Source organism: Leptonychotes weddellii, chromosome 7, assembly GCF_054177405.1.
Source record: "Leptonychotes weddellii isolate Sample4059 chromosome 7, ASM5417740v2, whole genome shotgun sequence".
NCBI classification, from domain to species: domain Eukaryota; kingdom Metazoa; phylum Chordata; class Mammalia; order Carnivora; family Phocidae; genus Leptonychotes; species Leptonychotes weddellii.
In genome coordinates, this window is record NC_138375.1 from 99,354,624 (window position 1) to 99,378,449 (window position 23,826).

The following is a 23,826-nucleotide window of genomic DNA, read 5'->3' on the forward strand; positions in this document are numbered from 1 at the left end:
TACAGTACTAGCAATTAGAACTTAAAAACAAATTTTCAGGACATAATGGTGACTATTTTAAGCTTATATGGGTTAATGACAAAAAAATGCTTTGACAACAAATGAACTATTTCCTTATTTATTGCCTTTTCATGATACCTAAGAAGAAAAATCAAACTAACAATCCACCAAAACAAAGCATGTGTTCCAGTCTTCTATGTAGAGTATGAAACTTTCAAAGGAAGTAAGTGGATACTAAACTATTTGGGAGTAAGCATACAGAAGGGGTGGTTTGTCTTTACAGGTAGACTGTTTTTTGTTTTGTTGGCTTCCTGATTACTGGTCATTTATTTTAGAACATGAGAACCCAATGAAAAACTAAAACTCACAATTTTCATCTACTTCATAACATAACTGGAAAAGAAGAGTTGGTATCAGTGGACAACATGTAGAACAAACTGGGGATAAATTAATGTCACAGTTTTTGAGACAAATGTACAACAGGTTTACACTTCCACATCTGTATTATAGGTATCTCTCAACAAACATCCTTATAGAGTTGTTAGTAGACTATAACAAGCGGTATTATTTCCATTTGACAGATCAAGAAACTCATGGAGGTTAGATGACACATCATGGCCCAAGGCTAGCTAGCCCGCTGTGATAAAAACCAAAGTCCTTAGGTACCAAGTGCAGCAGTCATTCCACAACACTGCCTCAGTTCATTTCACTCATTTCAATTAATTTGCAACAAGAATAACAGAAAAGCTAATCTACTGTTTTTGGTCTTTCTTTCTTTCTCGCTTCCAACACTCTATGAACCCAGTGATTCAACTATATTTGAGCCCAACATTGGGCTGAGAAGCCAAGCATGCACTTCCTACACACATCTGTAGATTCTATAAACTGGGGTTCAGTTTGCACAGGTGATTGGGATTCCATTTAACCACTTGTATGTACACAATTCTTTCTAAATTCAAACCTAGCACAGGCTGAAGTTTCATGTTTTAGAGAAGAGGGAAGCAAAATTGTTTTGAAATTCTCTCTGAAAAACAGCCTGTTGTATTAGAACAAACAGCAGCTTGTTCCTATCATTCCTTTGTTTGACAAGTCTGAGCTGGCTAGAAAGGTCATTTATGCCTCAAAGCATCAAATTAACATTTGAAGACATGAATTTTAAAAATGGCTATTTGCTTCTGTTCTGTGAATGGCTAATGCAGTTCACACAAAAAAAAAAAAAGGAAGGAGAAAAACCCACTACAGACTTAGCCAAGTCTCCAAAAAGACTAAAAACCAGTAACAAAAACAGAAAAAGGAAACCCAAAACTTTTCCCAGGCAAACTGATTTTATATCCACGTCAACATGTGCTATCTCTTAATTAAGTCTCATTCTTTAACAGAATTAAGAAGGTAGCTGCAATTGTCAAATGTTTAAGCAATACAGGAGAAAAAAAATCACTAATTATCATAAGATGCTAATTATCATTAGCAAATCATAAGATTCTTCCCTCTTAACCCTTCGCTCATAACCCTTCTGCCCCAACACCAGTATTGACTGTACAGGATAAACTCCCAACTTACTTAGTACTATCTTGGTTCAAAGAACACCTTTTTCCTAAAGTTCCTGTATTATTTTCCCAACACAAATCTATATTCATATATATTTGAAATGTAAGCTATCATTACTAACTACAACCTTCAACTGCATAAATATGCATTCAAGATCAGAAAATACTTTGGTTCCACTGGAAAGATCAAGGGATGTAAAGTCTGAAAAATTCACTATACAGTCTTACAAAAGTGATTCATTTTCTATAGATGTATACTGAGAATACCACAAACTACCTTTTAGAATATTATGGGAAATGTAATATTTTAAATTAGTATGATTTAATATGAGATAATATAAACAATATAGAAAATAAAATTTGAGAATCTTACTAATTCCCTAAGTATTGTAAGAAAATTTTGAGAAAAAATTTAAAATATAAGGAAAATTACAAAAACATTACTATGACAATTCAAAATAATCTCTAAAATGCAAATTTATTTTGATTTTTTTTTTAACATTTTATTATTTGAGAGACAGTGAGCACACAAACAGGGGGAGGTACAGAGGGAGAGCGACGAGCAGGCTCCCCACTGAGCAGGGAGCCCTGCACGGGGCTCGATCCCAGAACCCTGGGATGATTACCTGAGCCGAAGGCAGATGCTTAATCAACTGAGCCACCCAGGTGCCCCTGCAAATTTATTTTTAAAAAATTACCTCTTCTCACTGTTTAACCCCTTGCAATCTAGCTTCCATTCCAAACATCCCATGGTCAGGGGTTCCTTTAAAGGTAATTAATAATCTCATAAATGAAAAGCACAAAGGCCTTCTCAGGCCTCATTCTCTTTGACCTCTCTACAACATCAGACACTACTCCATAAAACCCTTTAACTTGGTTTCTGCAAGTTAACTGACATCAATCTCCATCAACCTTTCAAAACACCTCTTTTCTCAGTACCTTTCACTTATCATTCATGGATCTAAATGAGCCTAAGTCTGAGTAGGAGACTCAAACTTCATATCTGCCCTTAGTGTAAAAGATCATGCACAAAGATATGCCCTTTATATAGATCTGCCCCACTGCACAAGTCCTGGGGGTGCCAATCACACAAATGGCAATGCAAACTGCTACCCACTGGAGCTAAGCAATGGAGTGGCTCTGTCCTTGGATTGTCCTCCAGCCTTAACACGGATAAGGCTTCCTCTTTCTGAACAACATCCATTCCCACACCTTGTACTGCAGAACACACCAAATACACACACAACAGATATACACACACATACACACAGCAAGCTCCCAAGTCTGTATCTTCACCTGTTTTCTTCTGATGACCAGTCCTCCCTGCCCAAGTGTTTGCTAGCTATCTCCGTAAGTACAATAAATATTTATATCCACCTATACCTTATTTATCTCCTGTCAAAAGCAGTACCACTTCCAGGCCATTTTAGACTCCTTCATTTCAATTATGTTGGTCACAACGGATCTTGTAAACGCCTTCCTCTACATTCTCTCTCGTATCTATTGCTTCACCTTCATTCCCAAAGCCCTTCTCTAAATCAGGCTTTACCTCTAACCTTAAGGGATGAGCTCACCCTGCCTGTCTCCGCCATCTTGCCACTGCAATCTAGACTACCAATTTAAAACACAGGTAGGAGCACTGTATTCCCTATGCTCAGACTAACTTTATATGCTACGCTAGAACTGTGACTATATTCTATAGGAAAATCGAGAGCCTCGAATTGTGACCCCATCTCTCTTCCACTCTCCTTCATCTTTACATTTTCTACCTCACCCACTTTATAAACACTGTCATTAACTAATATATCAAGAAATCTAAAATTTTCCTCCATTAAATCCCCACATAAAAAATTATTACAACATAGTCATGCGAAACAAGTCAACTGTGATATATATTAATAATTAACCATGTCAATGTACACATTTCCAATCAAAATCAGCTTATTAGTTCAACTGTTTATACTTCAAGATTTGCTTTTTTAAATAAATTTCAATTAAAAAGCAAGATACCCCTAATGTTTACTGCAGCATTATTTACAATAGCCAAACTATGGAAGCAGCCCAAGTATCCATTGATAGATGAATGGATAAAGATGTGTGTGTGTGTGTGTGTGTGTTTGTGTGTGTGTACACACAAATATATGTATGAATATATAAAATGGAATATTATTCAGCCATAAAAAGGAATGAAATTTTGCCGTTCACAACATGGACAGAGCTAGAGCATATAATGCTAATTAAAATAAGTCAGTCAGAGAAAGACAAATACCATATGATCTTACTCATTTGTGGAATTTAAGAAAAACAAATGAGCAAAGGGGGGGAAAAAGAGAGAGATACAAACTTAGATACAGATTCTTAACTACAGAGAACACACTGATGGTTACCAGAGGGAAGGTGAATGGGGGGAAGGGTGAAATAGGTAAAGGGGGATTAAAGAGTACATTTATCATGATGAAAAAAATAAAATAAAATAATAAAAAATACCAACCAGCAACTAAAGAGATTATCTGTCCAGTTAAAAAAAAAAAAAAGTAATCATGCCACCTGATTAAGTCAAGAAGCACATCATCACTCTAACTCGCATCAGCAGTGCTTCATACAAAGTAGGCACTCACTAAATGTCTCAGAATCTGCACCTCAAATGAGCAGCAACACCTCACTGTCCCTCTAGCCACAAACAGGTTGTTTATAACTGAGGTTGATCTTCCCTGCCATCTCAAAACACAAAGTGATAAAAATGTAACAAACCCAAGGAATGAAGTAACTTTTTCTCTAAATTACTGAGAATTGGTTTTATAGTGGTAGCAATGGACCTGTAGTAAATCCTTCACAGTATTTCATCTTCCCCTCCTTGTGACTAGTAACACAGTCAGCCACAGTGAGAGGCACAGGCCATAGTCATTAAAAAGCACACAGCTACCCAGAAAGCAAACATGTGAAGCCCATTTTAAACAAAAACCAACATGTAAAAGCTGGAGCAGAAGAGGTTACAACAATATGAAGACATTTAATGAACTATGACTATGTTCTATATCCCTTGATGTATTTCTGGCATCCCTGTAATTTTGAAAATAAAGTAGCCTAAGAGAATCACCAAAATGGTGGCTTGCCCAGGAAAATGCCTAGAGCACTAATAAATTAAAAGATTTAGGAAGTCCTATATAAGTTAGAGCCCTTTTAGGTACTGCCCATTCTAAATGTAAGTCTCCTATGGTCCCAGTCCCCTCCAATGATAATATTAAAATCTAGCAAGCTCCTCTCTAACCTGTCCAGGAGCCATCATCAAGGTACAAAGGAACTAAGGAGGTCCTCTTCAGTACTAGAAAGGATTTCTCAACATGACAGACATGGTGGACTGGACAATAAAATCCCGTTTGGGTTTTGTTTTTTAAAGTAAGTTGTAGGCCCAACGTGGGGCTTGAATTTATGACCCTGAGATCAAGAGTTGCATGCTCTACCGACTGAGCCAGCCAAGAGCCCCCAAATCCCATTTTTATTAACTAAGTCAGAAAGAATCATTGTAAATGTAAGATGTTTAACAAGGTAAGATAAGAATTTTATTAAAATAGCTGTTTGATTACTACTAAAAAAGAAATACATGTACTAGAATTTTTATAAAAAACACCAAACTTAAAATATATATATAGATAATTGAAACATTTTGTAACTATTATAGGGAAGAGTAGTTCAAGCATGAATCACCTGTAGATGCCAAGTCTAGGGGAAATTTTGATGAGGAGCAGGATATGTTCATACTCCCACAGAATGCTCATTAGAAAAAATAGTAACTATATAGTGAACAAACTGGAAAACCCTTGACCAAGTAATGATCACAGTTAACAGCACCAAGGAGAGTCAGTGGATTTCCTGTGCCTCCAGATGTGATACCCATCCTTGAGAACACATTACTTATGTAGCATTCTGCAGGGAATACCTAACCTGAATCACATCGTGAGAAAACTAAGAAACATCCCATTAGAAAGAGAGGGAAGATTCTATTCTTTAAAAATGTCAACTGTCATAAAAGATAAAGTCTTTAGAAATATCCCAGATTAAAGGAGGCTAAAGAGAGAGAACTAAATGCAATACCTGATTCTAGACTGGGTCCTGTTACTGAAAAGGGGGGGGCGGGTATGACCTATAAAGAACATTATTGGATCAACTGAAAAAACTGGAATATAAAGAGTAAATTAGTAATTAGTTTTAAAAGTTTCATCAGTGTAATTTAACACTGTAAATTTATACAGACGACCACTGTACTGTCTCTATGGTGGTTTCATAAGAAAATAACCCCATGAAACTCATTCTCAAAGGGTTCAGAAAAAAACTGTTGTGTGTGTGTGTATAGAAAGTAAAAGAGCTCAATGATAAATAGGCTAAAATGTTAAGTGAACAGAGGCAAAAAGTTTACAAATAGCCTTTACTATCTGCACAACTTTTCTGTAGTTTTGAAATTATCGTATTTTTAAATTTTAAATATAAAAAGTGTATATGCATCACTCTAGTGTTCTGCCACCTAATTTGGTAAATACAGTGCTTATATTTAAATAGTATTATGAGAAAGAGGCTTCACTGTATTATCATTTTATAGCCTTGGAAAGCAAACAATAGCTTTCTTCACTGTGACAGAGAAGGGATACCTGTGTCAAAGAACGGTTTAAAAGCAGCCTCCACACTTCCACGGCTGAGTGTAAAAGAGCAGATCCTGCTTCAACAAGGTAGGAATGTGCAGTAACAATACAGAAGGGGGAAAAAGCTATTCTGCTCACATCACTCCACTGCTTAAAACCTCCAGTTATCCACCCATTTGCTACTGGACAGAATGTGAAGTTCAGACTCCCTAGCTTGGCACACAAGATCCTTCGCAATCTGGGGGAGCTGACCTCTTGATATTTACCTGCTGCCACCACCACCCCCATACACACACCCTCAACTTTGTAGTCATGCTGACTCTAAGCCCTATGCCTTTACACAAGCTATTCCTTCTGCATGCACCGTCCTTCTCTGACGGCCTCCTCTTTCCGGTGAGCCCTTTTGTTATGCTTCCTGATTAAGCTGAAATGCCACTGACTCTATGAAGCCTTTCCTGACTCTCCCGGCAAAGTTAGTCTTATACACTATACTCTGCTCCCAAAGAATTATGTCCACATTTTTGGGCTGAATGAGGATTTCTCTCTTTCTGTGAGTTTCTCCAAAACTAGAATATAAGGTTCTTAAGAGCAAGGATTGTGGTCTAGAGCTACAGTGTCTTCCAAGCACAGTGCTTCATAAACACTGACTAGATGACTAAATTAACTTCTCTAAATACAACAGGTTCAACAGTAGACAACAGCTAACACCTGGAACACTTATTTTGTATCAGATACTAGTGTTAAGTGCTTTGCAAATACCAACTTACTCCTCACCACAATCCTAAGAGGTAGGTTTTTCTCTATTTTAACCTCCCTGAAATGCGATGTGTCATAATTAAATGGGCAGTGTATTTTTCTTAGAGTAAAGCAATGGTGCTTCTTACAATGGTGTGAGTGTTGATAAAATATGGTATTATTCCCAGATATTCCTTTATAGTTACAGATGAGGAAACTGTGGCACAAAAAAGAATTAACTTGCTGAAAGTTGCACAGAGAGTCAAGATTCAATCTTAGGATTCCAGGATCCATACTCGTAAACCACGATGTTATACTATCTCCCCAACAAGAGTGATCCCATAGCATGGACAGCCTACTGGTACTAGAGCCAGGACAAATCCAAAAGTGAAGCCTGCTCCCAGGACCCTGAAAAATAGCTGGGATGAAGCTCAAGACTAGAGGCAGTGAATGAAAATGGACCTTGAAGTGTCTGAAGAGAAAGTCAAGAGCCCCCATCAGCATCTGCAGTCTCTGGGCAAGGCCTGGGTCTAAGCCCTGGCTCCCTCTCTGTCCCCCACCTCGGGAGATATGCTCCACATCTTGACTTTCTCCCTTAGGTTTGCCCTCAAGTTCCCAATTATAATCCTAATTCTCTCCAAACTAGTAATTACCAAAAAAGGGACCTAATCAAGCCTTCTGCCCTATATCTTCATGCCTGATAGTTACCTAGCCTCAGCTCAAACACTTAAGCAGTTCATTTTATTTTCAGAAAGACAGAAAAAGATACTCCTTATATTAAAGTCCATCTCCTTCTAATTTCCACCCTCAATCCTTTGTCTGCCATCAGAGCCTGCACAGCAAACTTTACTTCCTCGCTCTCAAGACAGTCCTTACCCTTCAAAAACTGGAGTCTTGAGGTAACAACCATAGGCACCCTGCCTACTTCAAAACTTGTCATCACCAAAGGAAGGAAGTAATGGAGGAAGAAAGGGCTAGTAATAACAAAGGCTGAAGCAAAGTTTAAAAAAACAGAGAAAGGGCAGTTCATTTGTGGGAGACAGGGAGTGGGGGTGGGGAGGGGAGTAAAGGTTCATGGAGGAGGGGGCTTTTGAGGGATAAAATGTTGTCCGCTAGGGTCAACATTCAGTATTAGACTGGGATAAAATTTTATAAAAACAAAAAGCTGAACTTTTAAACATATAAGATGTTTTTTGGTTTCTAACATTCTTGTTTTCACTTTATGATTCTGGGCAGAAGGCTCATTCATTGGCTTGTATAATTTGTGCAGTGCTGAATGCATAGATAACCATCCAAATGACAGTGGAATGTAGGGTTGGAATAAACAAAGTGAAACTTACCATCTGGGTGGTGCCATCTGATTTGGAGCAGTATCACTTCCTGAAGATTTTATGTGTATTCTTTACTAACAGAAGGTTGCCTCATGTACTTCATTTCTCATGTTCTAAGATAAGAAACTAGCACAAATGCAACCTCTGTAATTGCTTCTTAATAATGAGTGACCAAGTCAGACTGATCCAAAGAACAACTCCTCACACACTACCCACTCCACACGCCAGTCACCCCCGTTCCACTGCTGCAACTTGTCTGACATGCTATATAACAAGGATAATGACTAATGCTGTGCACCAACTCCCTGTGAGATCAGAAAAATGATGTAGCTTGGTAAAAACACTAGAAACTTCTATATAGAGAACATTTAAAAACCTTATTGTAAGTGATCTTTCTTCCCATGTGATGTTAAATGAGTCACTTACTGGTCCAGAAGCAAGTGAAATGTTTGTTAGAACTTTTAGATATACTGTTAAGAAGCTAGGGCACTAGTATCATTTCAACTTTAACATGGTCCTTAGATCGTTTCCTGATCTCTAAAGCACATGTTGGCTTGTTTGTGTGGTTATTTTCTAGTTCTTTATCAATCAGTGCAGTGTGATGCCTTCCAAGCAAGAAGACAGAACTTAAAGATTACTACTGCAAATTAACACCGCTGGTACACATAGTTCCTAATGCATGTACATACCATACACTTACAGAGACTTTACAGTTTATCATCTACTTTCCAATGCATTTGACACTCTCAACAATCTTATGAAATAGATCCTCATTTCACAAGTGAAGAAACTGAATTTCAAAGACATCAAATGATTGGCCCAAGTCCCTACTGCTAGTAAGGAGCAGAGCTGGATTTCAACTTAGATCTTCTGGTTGCAATTTCCTATTAGTAAAATCTATTAATCTATTAACAAAATCTATTAATAAAATCATGGCTACTTCTAACCCAGTTGCACACCTAACTCCAGCTTTGAAAAATCCCCATTATCTGTTGCAAATCCTCTTCTGTGATGAATGCAACCAGGCGGCAATGGCCATTTACTACCACTGTCCTAAGGGCTTTCCGAAAGGTTTGCATTGTATCGATGATGAATGATACTCTAGACCAGTGCTGTCTAATATAACTTTCTACAGTAATGTTCTTATACCCCTGAACTGTTCAATACAGTAGCCACTAGCTACCTGTGGTCACTGTGCTCCCGAAATGCATAACTGAGAAACGGAACTTTTACTGTATTTAACTTTAATTAATTTAAACTTAAATAGCCATGTGTGGTTAGAGGCTAATTTAGTGGGCAACTCAGTTCTAGACCATGAAGATGGGAAGCAAAGCTAAATGTTAACGTCTTAATGTTGTAGACGTAAGCACAAATGAAAAAGAAAATCAACTAAATCTCAAGCCCAGAGCACAGCAGTGATGGGAACTAGAATAGATGTGATACCATCGAAAGTAATACGACCAAAAGATAATCATAGAATAATCTTTCAATCTTTGCAGACTCTCTGGTCAGCCAAATCTAATGAGTGACTGTTGATAGCATCAACTATGAAGGGCAAATAACTCAACTCTATTCTATACGTCACAATAGCTTTCTTGGGGAAAAAAAGAGCTTATCACTGCATGGAAACTACACCAACTAAATCATAAACAGGAGCTGATGGATGTGAAAGCAAGGTATCTTAGTAAATCAGGCATTATTTCTCTAATAATGCTGTATCTTTACACCAAAGAATTTAAAGGAACATCTTACAGAACAAGCCATCCACTTGTCTGTGTACTTAAAGTATCACATCCACACGTCCATCACCATCCATACCACTTCCCTCTGAAACATTTGTTTCTGTGTCTTCCCATCTCATTCATCTAGCTAGGTACTAAAAGGTTTCATTTAAATAAAATAGACTAGTCTGGCATCAAATTCTTTGTTTGAAAATTATTGATACTTTCAGGGCACCTGGGTGGCTCAGTCACTTAAGTGTCCAACTCTTGGTTTTTGGCTCAGGTCACAATCTCAGAGTCCTAAGATCAAGCCCTGAATGGGGCTCTGCACTCAGCACTCAGCCCCTCCTTCTCCCTCCCCCTCTGCTCCTCCCCCTGCTCACGCACACAATCTCTCCACCCCCCAAATAAATAAAATCTTTAAAATAAAAAAAAAAATACATTGACACCTGCAAAGCCCCCAGATAGGTTTTATGAGTTCTGTGAACAAAAGCACTTGTCATTTCTTATTCCTTTAGCTTTATCCATGTTCAAAGCATCTAACTGGTGCTGATAACAGAACTGAAATCCAAGTCAAGGCCTGGAGTCTTCATTATGATTCTTTGACTACTTTTTGTCCTTTACCGTCCACTTAATTTCTCATTGCCTCAGTACCTCATTTTTTAACTGATGGGATGACTAGATCTCCTCGAAGGAACTTCTATTTTAAAACTCAACTCCTCTGGGGCACCGGGGTGGCTTAGTCAGTTAAGCAACCAATTCTCGGTTTCAGCTCAGGTCGTGATCTTGGGTTGTGAGATCTCAGGCTCCGCACTCAGCAGGGAGACTGCTTGAGATTCTCTCTCTCCCTCTCCCTTTGTCCCTCTCCACCACCTGCACATGCTCGTTCTTTCTCTAAAATAAATAAATATATCTTTAAAACAAAACAAAACCTCAACTCTTCTGTGATATCCTCAATGGTTTTCAGTTGGACTCAAGGACTTTCTTAGAGCCTCCTATTAAGAAAGTCACATATTTTGCTTAAATAGCAAAATCTATGAGATGTACAATCTGCTTCAAAAATTCACAGATCAATAATCCACCCACCGTTCAAAATTCCGAGTATACCAGTTTTTAAGTAGAGAAAAAGATATTCATTTGCAATATTTCAAAACAAAAATCCTTCCTAACAGCACAAATTAAAAAGTACACTCTTAAGAGGTAAGGATCTAATTATACTGTTAACAATCTGGAACACTAAGAAAAGCACATACTAACATGGACCTTTTCTGGTGAGTTTTTGCTTTTCATTTCTTTCAGACTCTACTCACACTGCAGTCACAGCCTGTTCAGTAGCCTTTCCAGCTCCTGTGTTCATCAATTCTAAACTGAAATACTGTGACTTCTAACAATATTTGAGACAGATACTCGTATGAAAAGAACAAACAGCTTTTCTACCTATGTGAAGACTTTTTTTTTCAAACTTGTATCAATATATACTCAAAAAAATCAACTTTGGAAACTGAATTCAAACTATCTTAGTTGGCATTCAGTTGGCATAGTTGAATAATTTTAGTTTAGTAATCTTCTAAACCTGTTCAGTGTAGATAATATATACCGAAGCAAGACCCTTTAGCAAAGATAGGCAGTAAGATACTTGTCCTTTTCATTTCTACAACAGCAGTTCCAACCTAATTTCACTTAATCCAACCAAATGTAGGCACTATCTCTTTGACTCTTTCTATCCATCATTCTCATTCATTTCCTCCACACCTGTTCACTTCCCTTCTGTTCTTTCACGTGGGCTTTATGTTTTTCCAGCTTTAGTAACTTACTTATTTTTGACCATCTATCTTTTCAATTAATTCTGTCTTGCAATCCAAGAGTGGTAGCTGTCAAGGCAGCAGGCTAGGGCTACTGAGCTATGTGAGGCCAAAGGAGGTGGCAGAGCTATACTAAATCACTCCCATGGGGATGGACCTATGGGGATGAAACCTTTGCTTTAATCTCATTGGCATGAGGTCCTAATCAGGTGGCTAAAAAACCTACCTGCTGGTCACTCATCGCTCCTGAGAGAATCAAGAAACAGTATGTTATCACACCCCCAGGAGGAAATCAGAAGTATATAAGCTCTGACACGTATATAATCACCGAAGAGAAAAGATCAAAAGCAGCATGATATCAGAGGCTGTGGTTCCTGGAAATTACTGCTGGAGTATCTAAAATTTTTATTACAAATTTCAAGAAGTCTCACAGTTTCTGGGGAGAAAAGATGAAGCTATATGAAGAGAAGTTTCACCAGTAGGAAAATCCCAAGGGTAACCAGAATTGACACATCTTGAGAAGGCCTTTATGAGGTATGAGCAAGTAGAGCAGCACTGTGAGACCCAAGCCTTTCTGCTTCCTTTCTCTACATTCCTTCCCAGCATTTGGACTCACTGAGCAACAAAGAAATGCCTTTTGTTCTACAAGCTCATGTGCAGAGAGCCTACTTCTACCTGCCCTTCCTGTCCTCAGTGATTCCTACAATCTGCATACTTCTCTCCCCAACCCACACGTAAGAAGGTTAGACAAAGATTATGATCTGTGCTTTTGGTTTTACAGTAAAATCAAGCTGCTGGTATTCCAAACCCTGATAAGCTTATCTTGAATAACTTAAGCTCCCATTACCTTTCATTGGTAAATTTTTTATGAAGGCTTTTTGCCCTTAAAGTTCTCAGTTGTTTAAAACAAACAGAAGGGGGAGGAGGACGAAGACGAACAAGCTCTAAAGACCTAACTATTCCTTCTGAAGTAGAATATAGTATATACATTAACCAACTCAAGCTCATTCAGCAACACATACCAAAAGTTGGCTTTCAGGTGACTAGCGATACTACCTTCTAACTCCGTGACCTTTGTGAGTTGTAGAGAAATGTGGCCCAGAATCTTTGTGGCCAATCCCAGTTATCATCTCCTATCCATCGCAACAACCAACAGTCTTATACAGGAATCAGCAAGTATTTCTATCCCAAATACTCCTGTGACATACACTAAAACAACACCCCCTCCACAACATACTAAGTACCTCTACATTAAAGACTCCACTTCATACATTTTGGCTTCTAAGAAGCGAAAGCCTACTTGAGGTCCACCACATTAACTTCTCTGTGTACCACATGACTGCAGAAAAGCCTACAAGAAACACAGAACTGTTGGTTCTGTTCCAGCCACAGAGAACAGTGACTGAAAGCATGGGCTTTGAATCCAAACTCGAGTTCAAGTCCCAACTTACATATGTTAGCTCTATCTTCTTAAATGAGTAATAACCTCCCCACAACCCAGTTTCCTCATCTTCAAGTGAGGATCCAAATGCCATCTATTTCACAGCCCTATTATGAAGATTAAAGCTTGAATAAAATAATACAGAGAAAGGGATTAGTATAACTAAGAAATAAAGTGTTCAACTTTTATTGCAGTTTCTATTATTTGGGTCACCTCTGTTTCTGTTACTAAATGTCTTTGGTTCTATTTTCCTATAACCCTATTTGCCATATCCCCAGCTTCAAGAAAATCTTACCTTGGACTAATAAACACAGCATTCCCAATCCAATCCAATCCAATCTATATAATCAGGTATCTCAACTACAAGAGAAAAGTGCCAAATGAAGCATTATTTGTTCTGTTCCATGGCCACAAATTTATTAAGTGGCTCTATCACAAATGTGTAACTAGTTTTTACAGAGAATCACTTGAGAATGTCTGTACATAACAGTACCAGAAAAACAAATCAAAAGCAGGTCCTACCATGAATAGGTCAATGGCATCCTCTGCAGAAACAAGAAAAAAAAAAACAAAAAAAGATAAACACCAACTGTTTAATCTTCTATCCAATACATCCCACTCCCCCTGCTTGTGTTCCCTCTCTTGCTGTGTCTCTCTGTGTCAAATAAATAAATAAAATCTTTAAAAAATAAAAAAAGGGGCATCTGGGTGGCTCATTTGTTAAGTGTCTGCCTTCGGCTCAGGTCACGATCCCGGGGTCCTGGGATCAAGCCCCACATCGGGCTCCCTGCTCGGCCGGGAGCCTGCTTCTCCCTCTCCCACTCCCCCTGCTTGTGTTCCCTCTCTCGCTGTGTCTCTCTCTGTCAAATAAATAAATACAATCTTTAAAAAAAATAATAAATAAATAAATAAATCTTCTATCCAATACAAAAATGTACTGAAAGTGGAACAATGTACTGATTTTAACACTATCCCAAAAACACACCTGTACACTATTTCTAATTTTCATCAACTAATCAGTGGGCAAATATCTATAATTCTTTATTTTTCTCTTTTATAATTTTATTGTATTATTTCTTTTTCCTTAATCACCTAAAATCCCTTGGAGAAAAATAATTCAAAAAATATGCAAAAAAAAAAAAAACCTTAAAAATCCATTAATCAAAATAGGTATTGTGGGCTCACTCCTCTGAAACATACAGTCTTATTTACCTCCCAACCCTATGTCATGGGCATAGCAGAGTTCTTTCACACCGAGTTCCTCAGTTTAGGGGTTGTTTATTGCCATTTATTTCCCCTTCCACAGACAAGACAGAAGTCTCCTATTATAAAGTATCTCAGTCTAAGTGACTAGGACCCCAACAAGCAGGAGTTAAATCCTTTTAAATTTTAAAAGCATAACTAATTCTACAGAGTGAAAGAAAAAAAAAAAAAGATTTCAGTCACTCTACCTATCTGACCTCTCTGCTGAATAACTCAAACTTAGGTGCCAAACTAAACCCTTACTTTGCCACACCCAAACCCCTCCAGTAAACAGGCACCACCCCCGTGTTCAAAGCAAAAACTAAACCCTGTTGATTTGTCCACTTCTCTCCATCTCCACCAGCCCACAATAGCACAAGCTAATAGTGCCTAAACTACGGCAACCACCTTTTCTTCTCTACTGGATGCCCTGCTTCCACTCTTGCATTCACCAAACTATTCTCCATACAGCAGCCAAGGGGTGGCTTGCCACTACACTCAGAATAAAAGTTACTCACATACCATGCCTTAAAAACACTTTACAGGATCTTGCCCTGCCCCCTTCTCCTACCTTATCCGGCATCACTCTCCCCTCATCTTCCTCTACTTCACCAACCAATGCTGGTTCCTTTCACATCAGATCCTTCCCCCCTCAGGAACTTCCTTCACACATACGTTATTATGTCCAGTTTCCATTAGAGTGAAAGATCCATCAGGCAAGAGAACTGTCTTTATTTGGCAACATATAACCAACACCTGACAAAGTGTGGCACACAGCAGTTGTTCAAAAAGTACCTGAGAAAACAGTGAATGAATGAGAACAGAAAATAAATTTTAATGACAAATACCTTCAACAACAAAACGAAAAGCAATATATGAAACCAGCCTCAAAGAGGGGAAATTTGCAATAAACCATTTTAAATTTAATATTCAAGATGAGATGGACACTCCTAAGAAAACAGATTCTTGAGCAATACTCTTAGGAACCAAAACAGAGATTAACAGAAGAGTTTTGAAAATTGAGCACAACGTGCTTCTTTTCTGGTTCTGACAATCTGTTTTCACTGCTTAACTTGCTCTCCTCACGATACCATTTCAATAAAAACCAAGAAATAGCCCATAAAAGGAATGTGCAAATAGTTAAAACACTAACCAGAACTAAGGCACAAATGTACAGCCCGCTGCTTCAAATAACGTAAACAATAAATGCCTTCCTATCACTATTTCGTCATATGGAGGAAAGGAGAGGAGAAGATTCTAAATTCAAGTCCTGAAACATACTGAAACCATGGCACTATGCCTGAGCCATCAGTCTTCAAAGGATCACACCAAGGATGCTGCCTTTCCTCCCACTTCATTCCAAATACACAAGACGCCAGATCTGAAGTATGATAGTTGCAACTCTGACCTATCCAACAGCTCTTTCCTTGCATTAAAAGTAGCTCAACTTTCTTTTGCGACGTTTTCCTCTTTTAATCATGAAGCCTCAGTATAGGGGTCCCAGTCTCACTCCCCTATTGCTCATTGGAAACAGTAATAAAGTATCTACATGTTTTGCCCAAAATACCAAACCACCCAATAGAAATTAAAGATTTCCTAGGGGTAAGCTACAAGGCTAACAACAGTTTTGTTTTCTTGTGGGCTGGAATTAAATCAACTCAGTGCGGTTATATTGGTTATTTGAGGCAGTTCAGTATTGCCTGCTATAATGCCTTTGTTTTTTTTTTTCTTCACTGTAACACACAGTAATTACAAATGCAAATGTATTTCTAGATAATATCTTTTAAAACATGGGTTAACTAAAGCAATTTTAAAGGGTTCTTATTAAAGACAAGGTTGAAAATCCCTAAAATATATCATAGTATTTGGGCAGTAAAAACATACTGCAGTTTTGGGCAAAAGCTTCCAAGTAAGGGGTTCCTCCTTCAATAACACCAAGACCACTGCACAGCAAATTTTGCCATACTCTCATCCTTTATAACCTAAAATGTGATCACCTTAGTTGGTAATAGAGCTTAAAAAGCAGCTGATTAACTAGGTCATACTTTTCTTCCACAAACTCCAAATATAGACTCATTCAATAAGACAGTAAGAATTTCGCCATTGTTTTGAAGGGGTTCTTAGAAAAAATGATAACAATTTTTGCAAAAGCAAAGAAGAAAACTCTAATTCTAAATCCACACTCAAAGTACGCAGGCTCCACTCCCAGAACATAGGGGAGCCCAGCGAGGGTCTCACAACAACAGTGCTGGGTGCTTCACACAAGCAGGGAAATGCAGATCACTAACGACTTACACCAACTTATCTCTTCTGCTGCCTAGGGAGCCCAACCATACTGTATTATTGCTCAGAATTTTTATGTCTTGATAATAACCTTTTTTGTCCTGAGTCCTATTAAGGCGGGGAACTAATTACAAGCATTTCCCTCTGGTGAAACCAAGACATAGTGTGATCAAAAGTGAGTGGACAACGTCATATAATTGGTGACTTAAGCAAGAATTCATAACCTCTTTCCGAATGCAATGTTGAATATGCCAAGTATTCCTGTGGATACTGCATGTGTTAAATGAAATAACCTTAATATTTGGATCTAATGTAAAAGAATAGTTTATAGCTTTTTATATTTTTATATTAACCTCATAAGATGTATTATTATCACCAAAAGATACCTAAGTAAAAAAATACAAGTCCTTAACGTGTAGCCTGATGCTTTAAAAAGAAAATAAATAAATAAATATGATACTATTCACAAACTCAGAACACTCTTAAATTCTGTGGAATTGCCAATTTAAGGCTGAACACTTGAGCCTCTGAGTAATTTAGGGCTAACCATGTTGTCTTTTGCCAAAGAAGGTCCTGATTTTTTATTGCTGTTTGCTGCTGGTGTATAGGCTGACTTCACACAGGTGAAATCATAGTGACTGACTCCAGAAGGTGAATGCCATCAATGCCTAAGGAAAGGATCAAGATCATGCAGAAGCAGCCTCTTAACAAGAAGGATAAATATGCATAAGACTTCCTTTCATGAAAAGCTAAAACCTCCTGGGGCTCCTGGCTAGCTCAGTAGATAGAGCATGTGACTCTTGATCTCGGGGTTGTGAGTTCTAAGCCCCACGTTGGGTGTAGAGCTTACTTTTAAAAAATAAAATAAGCTCAAACCTCCTGTACTGAAAGTCATAATAATAAACTTATAAATTTGGGGTCCCTGTAACAGTTACTCAAAGCCACTCAATTAAATTAACTACACTAGATAATTCTGGTAGCCACTCAAGGCAGACTTCCCTTTTGGCCCAGTCAAGCAACAAAGCTTTCCACCAAGTTTAACGGCTCCTTTTAGACCCTTGTTTATAAAGTTGTATTTCACTCCATGCTGACCACCCACACCTCTCATAGCCTTATATACCACAGTTAATAAACTTGCATTCCTGACTCTGACTCACATTAATTAAGAACCAGGAGATTAACAAAACTCTTGAATATAACTAAGCAAAATGATATACTTAAATAGTCGAGAAATACAAATGTGGTTTTTTTTGAGAAATACAAATGTTTTTAAAAGTAAAATTAACCACATGAAAACAGGATGTAAGTGGAGAAAATGCAACACTAAACCTGATCTTTGCAAGATGTCACCAGGAAAAAGTCCCCATTTGTCAAGAGCTTAAGTATCAGCAACAATAACCCAAACCTATCATGCCCAAAGGTGTTTGTAATAGAACTGTATCTAACTTTGGCAGTTTTCCGCACAGTATTTCTTCTTTTTGGTGTCCTGTTTTACAGAACTGCATTTGGGAGCTTTTAAATTGCTTTCTAGTACAGTTCTGAAATAAAATGGGCTTTAGGTTAAAAAAAAAAATCAAGAACCTCATTATCCAGCAAAAATCATCTCTCTCGCCCCTGCACCATCAAAAATCGCCATAGTTTTACTGTTTCTCCCCCTCAGAAACAAAAACAACACAAACAACACAATGGCCCATGAAATCTGACAATTTGATACCTAAGTTACAAATATTTCGTTTTTTGCTATTTAAAAAGAAGCAATACAGAGCCCTGGCTTTCGAAAACGAGAAAAAAAAAGTCTTTCACCTTACCACACGGAAAATAATCAGAATTCATTAAGGAACCGCAAACCCGCGCGCCACCCTGCCCTAGCTGTCAGTCACACACACGCCGCCTCGCCCCCACCCTGTCAGTCACACGCAGGCCACGCCCCGTCCCACTCACCCCCCCCCCCCGCCCCTCACCCCCCCGCGCTGTCAGTCCCAGGCTCTGGCCCGCGGCTGAACCGGCGGCGCTGACGTCAGCTGGCGACCGCGGCCGCATTCCTAAACAGTTCAGACAAACCCACTGGTGGGAAGCTTCGAAAGCCCTCAGCTGTAGTGAAGAAAGCAAAGGCTTGGCTGGCAGCCAGACTCCTGAGCTCAGCATTTTGTAATGCACTTCCTTTTTACTTAACAGCTTGCATAATGTCCTTAACCCTTCCTTTACCTGCATCACACCCTTAACCCCTTCTTTTCTCGAACTTCAAAGCAAACTTCCGAACTCGGTCTCCTACAGGGTTTTAATATATTCTTGCATCAAATCACAAGTGACCGATTTTTATTACCGCGGAAGAGGCAATTAAATTAAACACACATGCTCCCCCTCAACGGCCCACTTTTTCCCCCTTAAAGCGATGCTACTTTTCAAGCAAAGAAACTAAAACATTTTATTAAAACAATATTATTTAATGCTCAAACTTTTCAAGAAACTTTATATCTTAGAACTCATTTTTTTCAAGAGATCATACCTTCATTTGAAGGTCCAAACACAAAAAGAACAAGAGTGACAAAAATCTCCCTCCAACCCTGTGCCCCAGTTACCGGTTCTCACTCCATAAAAATGAATGTGATTTATTTCCCTCATATTCACCCAGTAGTAGTTCAGTGTGTATTCTGATTTCTCCCTTTTTTTACATAATGTTTAACACCACACATGCCATTCTCTCTCCTTGGCTCCCTTCTTTTTTTACAGCTGCATGGAATTCCACCACAACTGATTTACTGATCCCTGTATAGGAGTATTTAGGTCACTTCCGGTTTTTTGCTATTACAAATAATGCAGTGAAACTCTTGTATGACTATATCTCTAGAATAAATTCCTACATGGAGAACTGCTAGGTCAAAGCGAACATGCATTTGTAATCTTGCAAGGTGCCTGCAAACTGCCCTCCATTGAGGTTACTGTACCTCTTACCCTCCCACCAGAAGTGCAGGAGGATTCTATTTCCCTCACTCAGCTCAGACTAACTTCCTGATTGAAGAGGCTCTCCTTTATTTCATAGTGGTCCCAGATCCCAGATTCTGTGCCAGCCATTGTTATCAAGCTTTTTTATTTTTAGAAAACGTATCTGTTTAAAAAAAATGGTTATCTCAATGTAATTTTAATTTACATTTCTCATATGAAGTTGAGCATCTTTTTATACATTTAAGAGCCATTTATATTTCCCCGTGAACTGTTAAATCATAACTTGTGTCCATTTTCTATTGGGTTGCTTGTGATTTTCTTACTGTTTTGTAGGAACATTTTTAGGAAAGCACTTTTTGTCTACAATAAATTTGAAGGAGCTTTTTATATACTAAGGAAATTAGCCCTTTGTAATATGAGTTGCAAAGAAACAATTTTTTTTTTCCAGACTGATGAATTATTTTGGTGGTTTCTGGCACAGAGAAGTGTACGAATTTCATATAGGTGGATTGTTATCAATCATTTTATGGCTTCTAGTTAATGTATCAGACATAGACTGTCATTTCCCATGCAGTTTATAAAAGAATTCTCCTGTGGTTTCTTCTAATACCTATTATGTTTTCAGTTTTACATTTCAATATTTGTGAAGTTTGTACTTTGTTTTCTCCTAGATGAATACCCACTAGTCCCAACATTATTTACTGAATAATCTTTCCTCACTAAGTTTGAAATGCTACCTTTATTATATTTACCAAATTCGGGGCGCCTGGGTGGCTCAGTCGTTAAGCATCTGCCTTTGGCTCAGGTCATGATCCCAGGGTCCTGGGATCCAGCCCCGCATCGGGCTCCCTGCTCCGCGGGGAGCCTGCTTCTCCCTCTCCCACTCCCCCGCTTGTGTTCCCTCTCTCACTGTGTCTCTCTCTGTCAAATAAATGAATAAAATCTTTAAAAAAAAAAAATTATTTTATGTATGTGGGCTTCACAGGATTTTCTTTTTTTTTTTCTTCATAGGATTTTCATGCTGCATTTATTGTCAGTGATCATTTTAAAATCTAGTAGAAAGTAAGATAGGTTTTCCATAGATGACAAGATCTGGTTTCAATAAATACATTTCAGATTGGGGGTGTTTTGTTTATTTTTAAACCAAACTAAATCCTTTTCAGGAATTCTGGGAAAAATTAAAGCAAAGTATCATACTGAAATAGTATCTAATGTGATTTCAAAGTAGCTTTTTGAAAATAAATATCCATTCGGAAACATTACTCCCAACCAATTATGCCAAGTACTTTCAGTCTTTATAAAGACTTCATATAATTACCAGAAAGATTTAAAATGTTGAAAACACTGTTAAAGCAAAATTTTGATACTGTTTGTAGACAATCGTGCCTTTTAATACATCCTTTAAAGAATATTCTATAAAATAAATGGGTGACAAATCACAATAAACTAGTCCTTTCAACTCATCTTTGACCTTCTTTCCACATCTGTTAGAGACTATTAGACCAGGTCTCTATGAAACTCCAAGCTTTTATATTTTTGTAAACCATCATATTAATAAATAATTACTTATTATATTAAGTATACAAATTATGAAGCATACAAATGGTTTCAACTTTAAAAAGATGTGAAAAGACAGCAATATGCAACTTCCATCAGTTGCTAAAAACACAGCAGAATCCAGTTTCAAACAGGACCTCATAAGGTTAGGCAACTAGTTCCCAAAAGGGATAGAAAGATGACACAAACCTTCAAGCATAAAGTTCAAAGTCCCTGTATGTTAGTGGGAGAGGGGAGGGCTGGAGACAGGGGGCAAGGAGCAGGAGGAGAAAACAAAACAACTAAAGCAGGAAGAAGCCCAAACCCTAAGAGGCAGAAGATCCAAATGCAGCTCAGGCTATTCTCCATATGATGAGGTTATCATTTATTTCAGTAGTCCCAAATCCCAGTTTTCTCAGAACCAGCCTACCACAGAGTCACAGGACCACAAAGTAAGTGTCAGAAGAAAGCCCTTAAAGATATTTGTTTTGTATGATACAGGCACCTGCACATATGTAGTTTTTAAAGTTCTGAAATACAATTCAAATAAAAGACTTTAGCTTTCTAAGATGTGGTGCTACAATTACATTTATGAAGTTACTATTTTAAATTCTGAGTCCATTTCCCTATAAAAACTATGATACACAGAAAAAAGTCCAAACAGAAAGCTCCTGACATTCTGCCCCTAATCTAGTCTTCTTTTCTTTCAAGGAGCCTACACTTTGGCCCCATGGGAGCAGGGCCTGCTGTTTCTCAAACATGCCTGTTGACTTTGCTCACATTTTCCTATATCTGGAATATCCTCCCAACAAGAGAGAATACCAATCTCTAAACTCACATCTTCTCCCACATTTTAGAGGCTTGGCTCAAACGCTGCCTCCTCCATAATTTCCTCCCTCTCTGAGGAGTCAGCCCCTCTATAAACTCCATCAATGGACAAACGCCATCAAAATACATGTTTACAATTCTCAAATTAATGTGAAGATAAAGAAACTAAGAAAAGACCACACTCCGCTAATGGAAAAAGATGGATGATTATGAAGAAAAACAATGTAGATCCTATTTATAAAAAATTTACTTAGGTATCACAAGTATATAAACAAAGTATACATTTTTGATTAGTCTCATCTTTGTTTTAGGGGGAGTGGGGGTGATCAGCTTACCCATCACATCTTCAAATGGACCTTTCCATCAACTTACAAATATAAAAGAGGACAAAGCTAATATATTTAAATATGGTACTAAAAAGACAACACCCACAACAGGATGACTATAGGTAAGTTCAAATGCTCTTTCATTCCTTGAAACTTGGCTCTTAGTCCATGAACCCCTGGTACCTGTGGCTTTATTTGTCATGTTGTAAGTCCCACTGGACCTATGACTTAGGACTCAGAACTTCCAAGGTTAGGATGAGACAGGTATCCCATAATTCTCAAGTCTAACTGGGCATCAAAAGCACCATTAGCATAACTCAAGAAATACACACATTTTCAAGATTCAAGCCCCAGACTTCCAAAAGGATAACAGCTGATGGTGAGGCCTAGGAAACTACTTGGTTATAAATAAATAAATAAATAACAACAACAACAACAAAACCTCCCTAGGTGACTCTCTGATTTATAAACAAGTAGTTTGGAAAATGAGTAGACTGGGGAGACCATGAAGGGAACAAGTGGGCTAGAGGAAGTGATGAGAATCCTTCTTCTCTCTTGAATTTACCTTCTCTCTCCCATGTGTCAACCCCAAAAAGGAAAAGGCAGTTACTGGGAGAACAACAACAGCAATAGTCACAGGAACAGTAGCTGGAAGGGTCTCCTCTTTAAAGCCCACCTTGCCTTTGTCTACCTTAAGGTTTGCTGTCCACAACAAATTTGAACCAAAGAGGGCAAAGGGATTAGGAGTTCTCCTTGTGGGGTGATAGGCATGGCTTACAGGCACTGGCAACAGTACGACCTTCAGGAGGTTACTGGAAGCCCTTTGAGGTTTTCCATCTGCCTCAATGTATGCCATGTTTAGCCTAAAAATTGAGTCCTAGAATGCAGTCATTTTAAGAATTCAACTGACAGGGCACCTGGGTGGCTCAGTTGGTTAAGCGACTGCCTTCGGCTCCGGTCATGATCCTGGAGTCCCTGGATTGAGTCCCGCATCGGGCTCCTTGCTTGTCAGGGAGTCTGCTTCTCCCTCTGACCCTCCCCCCTCTCATGTGCTCTCTCTCATTCTCTCTCTCTCAAATAAATAAATAAAATCTTAAAAAAAAAAAAGAATTCAACTGACAGATGAGAAGGGGGGGGTGTTCCCAATGGTATAAAAAACAACAACTCCCAGGATGGCTATTAAAGAGGCTTTATGAGGGTACCTAACTCATCTCTTAACAAAGACTACAGCTAATGCTATCCAGGGAAAGAAATTAGAAAATACACTTGAGGGGCTGAATGTCTAAATAATGTAACTATTCTCACTGTCAAAAATATTACTTAAATACCAGGCAGCTCATAAGATGAGAAACTATGAACTGAACATTAAAAACTGCTTCTTTTTAAGACAGAAATCTATACTAGCCAAAAAAAGTTTTCAACTCTCATGCAAAAAGTCCAAGTATCCATTATTTTGT

General features: G+C 38.2%; 1 protein-coding gene and 1 long non-coding RNA gene across 2 annotated transcripts in view; both read right to left on the minus strand.

Moving 5' to 3' along the window:
* The window catches only part of ZSWIM6 (zinc finger SWIM-type containing 6), a 190,055-nt gene that overhangs the window by 101,835 nt on the left and 64,394 nt on the right, over positions 1-23,826 (minus strand). The gene's annotated exons all lie outside the window — the stretch shown is intronic.
* LOC145722710 (uncharacterized) lies at positions 12,514-18,644 on the minus strand. Its single transcript, XR_014147183.1, has 2 exons — positions 15,025-18,644; positions 12,514-13,756 (listed from the first exon to the last, which is right to left on the minus strand). It is a non-coding gene; the product is annotated as an uncharacterized LOC145722710 (long non-coding RNA).